Source organism: Panthera uncia, chromosome B4 (genome assembly GCF_023721935.1).
Source record: "Panthera uncia isolate 11264 chromosome B4, Puncia_PCG_1.0, whole genome shotgun sequence".
Taxonomy (NCBI): Eukaryota; Metazoa; Chordata; class Mammalia; order Carnivora; family Felidae; genus Panthera; species Panthera uncia.
Window position 1 is genome coordinate 24,229,183 of NC_064809.1, and position 12,713 is coordinate 24,241,895.

Genomic DNA, 12,713 nt, shown 5'->3' on the forward strand with positions numbered 1-12,713 from the left:
TAGATGAAAATTTAGCTATTAGCCAGTCACTAAACAGATTTGCAACAATGTAAAAACAGTGCCATTCTTCCCATTAAACGTTTTTTTGTTTTGTTTTGGAAGACTATCATTTTTCAAAAAATATACCATTTACATTAGCAGCAACAAATCCATTACATGTTATGTTTACAGAATTAATAACATGCTTTAAACTTTATCTAATTATTAATGCAGTAAATATTGAAAGATATAACCCACCAAAAAAAAAAAAAAAAAAAAAAAAAGTTCTCTGAGGTCTTCAATACTTGAAGAGTTAAAGGAGTCCTGAGACCATACGTTTCACTACTATGGATCAGCAGAAAACTGCTCAAGAGATAAAGATTCTAACATATCCTCACCTACATTTCCTCTCTCAATAAGACTTGGAAAAACTAATTTTAACAAAAAGGTTTTAAGAATGTTTAAGGGGAATCATAGTTCATAACAACTGGAATTGAATCATTTCCTGAAAAACCTATGTATTAAGGTTTCTTGACAGCTTAATTATAACAAAGTAAACATTTAAACATCTGCTAACAAGGAAATGGAAGGAACAGGTGTAAGTAAATCAGGGATCTTTTGTTTGTTTGTTTTTTTGTTTTTTGGTTGTTTTTTTTTTTTTTGGAGAAAACTGAAGAACTCAGAAAAACTAATGAAAAGCACCGGAACTGTAGGGCTAGAAATCACACACAGAGGAACAAATTTTACTAAAAACCATTAAAATTGTCAATCTGGGGATTAAGGAGTGTACTTATGATGGGCACCAGGTGATGCATGGAATTACTGAATCACTATATTGTACACCTAAAACTACTTTAACACTGTATATTAACTAGAATTAAAATAAAAACTTTAAAAAAATTGTAAGTAAAAATTCAGAGTTGTCACTCTGGACACTGCATACTTCAAACTGGTCCTTTTACAGAAGATAAAAGAGAGTTAAAGGCTGGTGACGATACAACTAATTCAGGATGGAATGACTCTTTTACACTTTATGTAAACTTCTAAGAACTTATGTGCCAGGTATTGAGCAGGCTCTAGAAATACAGAAATAAACAAGACAAACCTAGTCCTGCCGTCTCGGAGACTGGCATCAAGTGTCAAACAGGTGTAATGAGTGTTACAGAGGAAATACATAGGATTCTATGGGAGCATCTAACAGGGTATAAAATGACCTGGAGGGACAGGGAAGAGGTCTCTAAGGAAGTAATCTCCTTATAACCGTCATCTACCAACATCCACATCACTGGAGGGACTCTTAACACCTAGCTCACTAATTCATCACTATTCGTATTCTTATTCTTAGTGATGTCAACAGAACACTCAGATAATCCACCAAAAACCCTTGCCTCTCACTTGACCTCCTGAACTGAAACAATTTTTTCTTCCATTTTTTCTTCATCACAGTCAAAAACTCCCATGGTCATCACTAGTAATTACACCAATTTCAAAAATCCCACATTCTAAACACACATCTCTACAGTTTACTTACTCTAGGATCTCAATTTCAACCTCCTTTCACACCAGAGGATTTCATACCCATTAATTTGCGCATTTTTCACTATCCATGTCCCAACTAAGACATGCTGTTAAGTATAAAATATGTCAGATTCCAAAGACTTAGTACAAAAAAAAAAAAAGGGTAAAATATCCCTTTAATTAACTATGCTGGTTGTTTATTATAATAATTATATTTTGGATGCACTGGGTTATCAAAACCAATTTCAAACTGTTTCTTCATAGTTTTTCTAATGTGGCTATTAGAAAATTTTTAAATCACGTATGTCCCTCACATTGTATTTCTGTGAGATCGTGCTAATTTCTTCTGTGATGACTCCTAAACGTTGATCTCCAAACTCTGACTCTTTCCTAAGCTCCAGAATGACCATCTGGCCTATTTGGTTGTCTAATTAGTGTCTCATACTTAACAACCAGTACTCTTGATATACTCCCACACGTGTACTATGATCTTCCACTGGCATACTTAGAAAAAAAATTTAAACTAGGAGTCATCCTTAGATTCCTTTTTTTTTTTAATTTTTTTATTACATTTATTTTTGAGACAGAGAGAGACAGAGCATGAACAGGGGAGGGTCAGAGAGAGGGAGACACAGAATCCGAAGCAGCCTCCAGGCTCTGAGCAAGCGTTCAGCACAGAGCCCAACGCGGGACTCCAACCCACGAACCGTAAGATCATGACCTGAGCCAAAGTTGGACACGTAACTGACTGAGCCACCCAGGCACCCCAGATTCCTCTCTTTCCCTCACACCCCACATCCAATCCACCAGTAAGTCCTGTTCGGCTCTGCCTTAAAAGTATCCAAGCTGTTTGGGGCGCCAGAATGGCTCAGTCGGTTAAGCTTCTGACTCTTGATTTCAGCTCAGGTCATGATCTCAACGGTTCGTGAGTCTCAGCCCGCATCAAGCTCCTGCTTGGGATTTTCTCTCTCTCACTCTCTCTCTGCCCCTTCCCTGCTTGCACACGCTCTCTCTCGCTCTCTCAAAATAAATAAACTTTTTTTTTTTTTTTTTTTTTTAATATATCCAAGCTCTCCCCTCAATTCCCACCCCACCACTAAAGTACAAGCAATTCTCACTTCCTGCCTGGACTACGACAATACCATCCCTGCTGGCTGATTCTGCTCTTGCATTCCCTTCAGTACATTTTACACTCAGTAGTCTGATTCGTTTAAAAAGTAAATCAAGGGGCGCCTGGGTGGCTTGGTTGGTTAAGCATCCAACTTTGGCTCAGGTCATGACTTCATGGTTTGTGAGTTAGAGCCCTGCATCGACTGTGTGATGCTTCAGATCTTCTGTCTCCCTCTCTCTCTGCCCCTTCCCTGCTAGAGCTCTTACTCAAAACTTAATAAATGTTAAAAAAAAAAAAAAAGTAAATCAAGTACTCTAATGATAACCCATCACTTAGAATAAAATCAAACCTCTTTTCAAGGCTTTCAACACCCTATATCCTGACAATCTCTCTGACCTTTCTCCTACCAGTTTCCCTCTCCCTAACTACCCCCTAGCCACATTACCCTTAGAAAGATTTTTTCCTTTTCCTCAGATCTTCACATGGAAGATGCCATACCTACCCTCCAGGTCTCAGCTCCAATATCACCCTCACAGAGTACCACTTCTAACTTCCTTAAAGAAGTCCTTCTTCCCAATTCAAATTTTTTGTATCTTGTCACCCCATTTGTCTTTTTTTTTTTCTTTTTCTAGCCAGGTCAGAGTAATATTGGGTTTATTTGCTTTGTTGCATTTTTTTTTTAATATAGTTGACATACAGTGTTAGTTTCAAGTATACAACACAGTGATTCAAGTCTATACATCATGCTATGTTCACCACAGGTATAGCTACCATCTGTCACCATACAGTGCTATTACAGTTTCACTGACTATATTTCCTATGCTGTGCCTTTTATTCCCATGATTTATTAATCCCATAACTGGAAATCTGTATCTCCCACTCCCCTTCATCCATTTTGCCTACCCCCTCTTCCCTCTGACAACCATAGTTTGTTCTATGTGTTTTTAAGTCTGATGTCACTTTTTGTTCATTCATTTTAGTTTTTTAGATTCCACATATGAGCTAAATCCTATGGTATTTGTCCTTTTTGGTCCAAATTATTTCACTTAGCATCACACCCTCTAGGTCCATCCACGTTGCCACAAATGGCAAATTCTCACCCTCTTTCATGGCTGAGTCATATTCCATTGTACACACATACCACATCTTCCTTATGCACGTGTCTATTGATGAACACTTAAGTTGCTTTTGTATCTTGGTTGTTGTAAATAATGCTAAAATAAACACAGGAGTGCATATATCATTTCAAATTTGCTACCCAGTAGTCAAATTATTGGATCACGTGGTATTTATATTTTAAATTTTTTGAGGAACCTCCATAACTGTTTTCCACAGTGGCTGTACCAATTTACATTCCCACCAACAGTGCACAGGGTTCCTTCTTCTCCATATCCTCATCAACATTTGTTATTTTTTTTGTGTGTTTTGTGATTTAAACCATTCTGACGGGTATAAGGTGATTATCTCATTGCGGTTTTGATTTGCATTTCCCTGATGATTAGTAACGTTGAGCATCTTTTCATGTGTCTGCTGGCCATCTATCATTATGCCTTCTTTGGGAAAATACCTATTCAGGTCCTCTGCCAATTTTTTACATCACTTTGTTTGTTTTCCCATTTAATTTTCCAAACAACACTCTTTGTTATCTGAAACAGTCTTATTTTTTGGTGTTTACTGTCTGTCTCATCTCTATAATGAAAACTTCATAAGGGTAGATAACTTGCTTTACTCGCTATAGTATCTCTGGGACCTAAGAATATACCTGACACATAGTAGGTATGCAAAGGATTTTCATCAAGTGAAGAATGAATGAATAAATACAGTAATTTTTTCTGAACTACAAGACCTGACAAATGATAGTATTCAGACTGAGAAGAACTAGTTTTCTAGTCAAAGAGAATGACATTAGGGGTGTCTCTGTGGCTCAGTTGGTTGAGCATCGACTCTTGATTTTGGCTCGGGTCATGATCCAAGGATTGTAGGATCGAGCCCTGCACTGAGCATGGAGTCTGCTTGAGATTCTCTCTCTCTCCCCCTCTGCCTCTCCCTCACCTGTGCTCTCTCTCGAAAACTAAGAAAAAAGAAAACAGAGAGAGAATGACATTTGCAAAGGCAGAAAAGAATAAAATTTCAAAACCTGAAAACCAAATATGACTGGTAAGATGAGGGCAATGGGATGAATGCAGCAAGACTAGAAAGATGGGAGCTATGCTATTACACAGGGGCCTCTTAGGTCTTATTGTGAGATTGTATACTTATAGGGAATCAGTGAAAGATTTTTAAGCAGGGAGTGACAGGTTCCACGTCCTCTCTTTCCCTGTGTCCCTCTCCTCTGCTTACGCTGTCTAAAAGAAAAAAGGGGGAAAAAATAATATAAAGACAATTAGAAGCCACAGCAGTTGTCTAAGCTTTACCCTGGGGTGGTAGAGATGGAATAGGCAAATTTAAGAGATACTTAAGAATCAACAGGACCGCTTACAGATGAATTGGGAGGAGGGGACAAAGAGGAATAATGGAGTCAAGAATGATGCCTAGGTTCTAGGGGAGCCTGGGTGGCAGCTGAGCATCCAACTCTTGGTTTTGGCTTAGGTCATGATCCCAGAGTCATGGGATGGGGCCCTCTATGAAGCCTGCTTAGGATTCTCTCTCTCCCCCCCTCTGCCACTCTCTAAAAATAAAAGTAAACTAAAATAAAATAAATGATGCCTACGTTTCTAATAAATGAGTGAGTAGACAGTAGTAGATTGGGGAAAGGTAATGAATTCATTTTCTAGCACGTTAAGTCTGAAGCACGTGGGATTCAAACAAGCAGAGATATCAACTAGGCAATTAGATATACGGATCTAAACTTCAGTGGAACATAGATCGTTCAGATGGGAATAAATAAAACAGCCTAAAGTGGTATGTATATAAAGGAGCTCACACAAAGCCACTATGATACTTAAAGGTTGGGTGGGGAGTTGGACAAAATGGTTGAAAAGGAGCAGGAGCTATAGGCTTCCAGTTATGGAATGAATGTCACAGGAATAAAAGGTACAGCATAGGGAATATAGTCAATGATATTGTAATGGCATTATATGGTGACAGATGGTAGCTATACTTGTACTTAGCATAGCATAATGTATAGACTCCTTTCTAATCATTACATCATACACCTGAAGCTAATTTAACATTGTGTATCAACTATACTCCAATTAAAAAAAAAAGAACAGGGGGGCCTGGGTGGCTCAGTCGGTTGAGCGGCCGACTTCGGCTCAGGTCACGATCTCGCGGTCCGTGAGTTCCAGCCCCGCGTCGGGCTCTGTGCTGACAGCTCGGAGCCTGGAGCCTGTTTCGGATTCTGTGTCTCCCTCTCTCTGACCCTCCCCCGTTCATGCTCTGTCTCTCTCTGTCTCAAAAATAAATAAACGTTAAAAAAAAATTAAAAAAAAAAAAAAAAAGAACACCCAGTACCTTAAAAAAATATATTAAAATTTAATTTAAGTAAATACTTAAAGGAGAACAAGGGGCCGGAGACTAACAGGAAAAGTAGGAAAGAATATCAAAAGTAGGAAAGAAAGCCAAAGGATTAGCTTTTCAAAATAAAAAATAGCCACTTGTATAAAATGATGCTGAGAAGACAAGCAAAATGAGAAATAACCAGTGTTCAATGAATTTTGCGGCATGTAGGTTGCTGAACATAATTTCAGTGGAGCAGTGATGACAACAAAGCAAAACATGTTAAAGAGTGAATGCAAAGTGAGGAATGGAGGAAGGTGTAGAAAACAGTTTAATAAAACTCTAAGCAACATAAAATGAGACCAATTACTACATGGATCTATGAAGTCAAAGTATAATTTTCTCATACAGGAGAGACTTAAGATGTTTTGATTCCAACTGCACAAATTCAGTAACGAGAAGGAAAGATAGAAGAGTGTAAATTTTCTGAAAAAGTAAGAGAGAATGGGACTCAGAGCAAAGATAAGGATGGACTTTAGCAAGAAGGCAGGACAACTCTCCTTCATTACAGTATGAAGGAAATAGGATGGATAAGGATGCTAGTAGGCTTGGAGATACAGTGGTAAGAAATGATATGTTTTCTATAATGAGGACTACTTTCTCTATGGAATAAAAGATGAGAAAGGAAAGAGATTTTAAAAGGGAAGAGAAAATTTAAAACCATTTACAGTGAGTGGAAGAATATACTGATGTGAAAAATATAGGGAGATTGCTGGGTTTTAAAGGCCCACTTTTGAGTAGTATCCGTAATTTTAAAATGGAACTCATAATCCCTTTCCATCACATTGCTTTTTAAAATAAGTATTCGTTGGGGGGCACCTGGGTGGCTCAGTTGGTTAAGCGTCCGACTTCAGCTCAGGTCACGATCACACGGTCCACGAGTTCGAGCCCTGCGTCGGGCTCTGGGCTGATGGCTCAGATTCTGTGTCTTGCTTCTGATTCTGTGTCTCCCTCTCTCTCTGCCCCTCCCCCATTCATGCTCTGTCTCTCTCTGTCTCAAAAATAAATAAATGTTGGGGCGCCTGGGTGGCTCAGTCGGTTGAGCGCCAACTTCGGCTCAGGTCACGATCTCACAGTCCGTGAGTTCGAGCCCCGCGTCGGGCTCTGTGCTGACAGCTCAGAGCCTGGAGCCTGTTTCAATTCTGTGTCTCCCTCTCTCTGACCCTCCCCCATTCATGCTCTGTCTCTCTCTGTCTCAAAAATAAATAAACGTTAAAAAAACAAAAATGTTTAAAAAAAATAAATAAATAAATAAAAATAAATGTTAAAAAAAAATTTAAAAAAAAAAAAATAAGTATTTGTTGGGGGTGCCTGGGTGGCTCAGTCGGTTGAACGTCCAACTCTTGATTTCGGCTTAGATCATGATCTCACAGTTCATGAGATTGAGCCCCACATCAGGGTTCTCTGCTTAGGATTCTCTCCTCTCTATGCCTCTGCCCCACTTGCATGCATGCACATTCATTTCTCTCTCTCTCTCTCTGAAATAAATGAATAAACATTTAAAAAATAATAATATACACTTTCATTAGTACGGTATTTTTGTTCCCTTTAAGTTTCAAGGAGATAAAAAATAAAAATTTGCTCTAATTAAAAGCAGCTGAGACTATCCAGACGCACATCTTGCATACTATGCTTCATTTAAGCTCAGTAGGAATTGATGTTTGATTTAATAATTACATAATCTCACAGAACTTTCAGAATTTTTGTTTTTAAAATGAAATATTTTCTGCCTTGGCAATAAACAATATAAATTTACCAACTACACAGAATAAACTTTAGATACATTTTTTTAAAGGCTGTACAGAGGGGCGCATGGGTGGCTCAGTTGGTTGGACGTCTGACTCTTGATTTCAGTTTTGGTCATAATCTCAGGGTCGTGGAATCAAGCCCCATGTTGGACTCCGCACTGGTCGTGGAGCCTGTTTACTATTCTCTCTCTCACTCTCCCTCTGCCCCAACCTCCCCCCACACACACACTCTCTAAAAAATAAAGCAAATTAAAAAAAATTAAAGGCTGTGCACAGAAGTGATTTTAAGATTTTATTTTTAAGTAATCTCTATACCCAACATGGGGTTCAAACTCACAACCTTGAGATCAAGAGTCATATGCTCCACCAACTTGTAACTATCTAAGCCATATGTTTCTAAAAAGTTTAAAATTGCACAATTACCATATTTAATATAACTTTAGTAATCAGGGGGGAAATTATGATGATACAGAAGTGAAAAATTAGGCTCTCAGCCTTAATTTCTATCAATTTACACTGAAATTCTCAGTATATGTTGATGCCTGGAATTGCCTCATTATACCACAATATAATGGTACTACAGTGCAAATTTATATAGTTATATATTTCACAACAAAAACATTATGAACCACTAAGTATATGTGTGTGTGTGTATGCAAAAATTGAAGAGAGGCACTCAAACAAGTACCATACATGAATATTCATAGCAATATCATTCACAATAGCCAAAAGTTAAAAACAACTCAAATGTCCATCAATAGATGAATGGATAAACAAAATGTGGTATATACAGAATATTACTTGGCCATAAACAGGGATGGGATTAAGTACTAATACATGCTGTAAAATGAATGAACCTCAAAAATACGATGCTTGGGGCACCTGGGTGGGTCAATCAGTTAAGCATCTGTTGATTTCCACTCAGGTCATGATCTCATGGTTGTGGGATCGATCCCCACGTTGGGCTCCTTGCTGAATGTGGAGTCGGCTTGGGATTCTCCCTTTCCTTCTCTCTCTGCTCCTCCCCTACTCATGCTCCCGTGAGCACATGCAGGCTCTCTCAAAATAAATGAGTATTTTAAGAATAGGGGGGTGTGGGTGGCTCAGGTGGTTAAGCATCTGAATTCAGCTCAGGTCATGATCTTGTGGTTCACAGGTTTGAGCAGCCCAGCATGAGGCTCTGTGCTGACAGCTCAGAGCCTGGAGCCTCCTTCGGATTCTGTGTCTCCCTCACTCTCTGCCCCACCCCAACTTGTACTCTGTGTCTCTCTCTTTCTCTAAAAATTAATAAAATGTTTTAAAAGTTTTTTTAATATTTTAAATATACATCATGTTTAATATAAGTGAATGAAGCCAGAAACAAAAGGCCATATATTGCATAATTCTACTTATATGAACTATATAGACTAGGTAAATTCAAAGACACAGAAAGCAAATTGGTGGATGTCAGGTATGAGGTGGGTAGGGATAGAGACAAACTGTTTAATGAGTACAGGGTTACTTTGAGGGGTGATGAAAACGTTTTGGAACTAGATCAAGGTAATGAATGCACAACACTGTGAATGTACTAAACACTACTGAACTGTATACTTTAAAATGATTGGTTTTCGGGGCCCCTGGGTGGCTCAGTCGGTTAGGCATCTGACTTCAGCTCATGATCTCAGTTTGTGTGTTTGAGCCCCGCATCTGGCTCTGTGTTGACAGCTCAGAGCCTGGAGCCTGCTTTGGATTCAATGTCTCCCTCTCTCTCTCTGCCCTCCCCCACGTACTCTCTCTTTCTCTCTCGAAAATAAACATTAAAAAAAATTTTTTTAAATAAATAAATAAAATGATTAGTTTTCTATTATATGGATTATACCTCAATAAAAAGATTCTTGCTTGGGAGCTCCCCTCTACTTGTTATGTGGGATGATCCTTGATTTATGAATTGCTTAATAAAGCCAATTAAATTCTCAAAAAAGAAAAAAATCCATCATGAAGCAAATAATATAGCTGTATCTAATTAACTTACGGCAGGAATCACTAACAAAATTAGCTATAAATTAAAAATATATTAACTATAAAAATATCTATGTTGGGGTGCCTGGGTGGCTCAGTCGGTTGAGCGTCCGGCTTCGGCTAAGGTCATGATCTCACAGTTTGTGGGTTCAAGCCCCGCATCAGGCTCTGTGCTGACAGCTTAGAGCCTGGAGCCTACTTCAAATTCTGTGTCTCCCTCTCTCTCTGCTCCTCCCCAGCTCATGTCTGTCTCTCTCTCTCCTTCAAAAATAAAGAAAGAAACATTAAAAAAAATTTTTTTAATTATATATATATATATATATATATATATATATATACGTATACATATGTATAATTAGCTATCTTAAAACCCTCTACTCCTTTCTGTCACCAATAAATTTTAATAACCGACATTATCTTTGTTCTCCACATATAAAAGTTATGCAATGGATTTAATAATAAGCCTTTATCTTCTAGGGGTACATATACTAAAATATTTATGGATGAAATGATATGCAAAAGATAGGCTTTAAAATAATGGTAGGGAAATTTAAGAGGAACACAGATGAAAGGAGACTGGCCATGAGTTAGTAATTGTTAAGGGTGGGTGATAAACATAGGAGGATTTATAATACTATTCTCTCCATTTTTTTAGTATGTTTGAAATTTTCCATAATGAATTTTTAATTACTGTGTTATTAGTAAAATAAGACTTAAAATTAGTTTATTTACACTTTAAGCTATATTTGAAATAGCCCTACCAATATTCTTTAACATAAATCACAATTCTGCCAACATTTGCTCAAGTTGCTAAAACATAGATACATATCAAAAAATTACAATCTATCTGATAACAAATACACATTATCTTCCTTAGGATGTTTTGTTTTGCTTTCAGATTTTCTTCACAAACATCAGTTCACTACAAACCATTTCCAAGAAAATTTCATTTTGTATATAAAGAAAATTAGTAGATCCAAGGTTAACGTATCTATTTCAGTTGACACAGAGCAATGACCCTAGAAAACTTCAAGTCTCCTTTCTAAGGAATTAATGTTTACTGTTAACATGATCAGATCAGTTATTTCCTTTAAAAATAAAATCCAGGGGGGGAGGGGGGATGGTCTAAACGGGTAAGGGGAATTAAGGAATCTACTCCTGAAATCATTGTTGCACTATATGCTAACTAATTTGGATGTAAATTTAAAAAATAAAATTAAAATAAATAAAATATAAAATAAAATCCAGGGGCTCTTGCCTGGCTCAGTCCACAGAGCATGCTACTCTTGATCTCATGGTCATGAGTTTGAGCCCCACGTTGGGTGTAGAGACTATAAACAAACAAATTTTAACGGCTTTTAATTATTTTAATTTAAAAAAATATTTCTTTTGAGAGAGCGAGAGAGCATGCACACAAGGGAGGAGAGACGGGCAGAAAGAGAAAGAGAGAGAATCTTAAGCAGGCTCCATGCTCAGTGCAGAGCCCTACTCAGGGCTCAAACCCATGACCCTGGGATCACAACCTGAGCTGAAATCAAGAGTCGGACACTCAACCGAGCCACCCAAGCACCCCGATAAATAAACTATAAATACATAGAAATAAAACCCAATAATTGCTATTTTCCAAATATCTTCTCAATGCCGTCATTTTTTCAAAATCCCTTATTTTGTAGTATAGTGTCTTACTAAACATTAACGACTAAAAAGTTTCTGGTTCTGGGGTTTGACTACTATTTCTTCTAAAATCAAACCATAATTTCAATGGAGATCACGATCAACACAAAGACATTAGAAAAAATATACAGCTCCCCCCAAATTCAAACTTTTTAAATTTACTTTTTTTTAGTAGTCTCTACACTCAATGTAGGGCTCAAACCCACAACTCTGAGATGAAGACTAACATCATGAGTCACATGCTATTCCAAATGAGCCAGCCCTGCACCCCTCAAACTTTTTTAATGCCCTTAAATTAGCATTTAACTACTATTTTAACCTTACTTTTCATACCAACATGAAATTTTTATGGAATTACATCTACATAAACTCCTAATGTTTGATTCAACCTCTTCTCCCAATTTTAGTGCTCTTCCTTTCTGGCTAATATATTTCCTGTCTGTTAACTCACAAATGTCGTAGGACAAAATTCCTAGGACAAATTTCACTCAAGATAAATAGGGTTTATCTAAACAACGACAACCCCTGATCAGACCCCCATATGCCCAAATACCTTTCTTCTACTACAAGGAGTAATAGCATTCTTTGGCTATCAGAACCAACCAGAGGAAGCAGAAGCACACAGGAGGAATTAGAGAAGTACCCTCATCCTAAGGGATTATTTTAACAATTTTCTAAAAAACCATGTCCAAAAGACATAACCATGGTAAAACTCAGGATTCTAAACAGAACAGGTCTAGATCAAAGCACCACAGGTAAAGTTCTTATTAGCATTAAAGTTACAAAAGGAAAAAGGAGAGAGGACACTTGTTTTAATACAAACCTTTTTTTTTTTTTTTTTTTTTAAAGTAGGCTCCACACCCAGCACAGAGCCCATCACAGGGGTTGAACTCATGACTCTAAGAACAATACCTGAACTGAGATCGAGTCAGAAACTCAACTGACTAAGCCACCCAGACGCCACTAATACAAACTTTTAAATATCACACAACCATAAAAAATAGTCCATATTCTTGAGAGTATTAATTAAAAACTGATACAATATTCTATCTTTATGACTGGACTTTCTTAAGACCTAATACAGAAGGTCAGATCCTGTCTGTTTCATAGCAGCATTAATAAACATGTGGTAAAAAAATTTTTTTAATAAATAAATAAACATGTTGTGGCATGATATAGATCAATCT

At 37.4% G+C, this 12,713-nt stretch overlaps 1 protein-coding gene across 8 annotated transcripts in view; it reads right to left on the reverse strand.

Annotated features, from left to right (window-relative positions):
- The window catches only part of ABI1 (abl interactor 1), a 127,370-nt gene that overhangs the window by 109,472 nt on the left and 5,185 nt on the right, over positions 1-12,713 (reverse strand). The gene's annotated exons all lie outside the window — the stretch shown is intronic.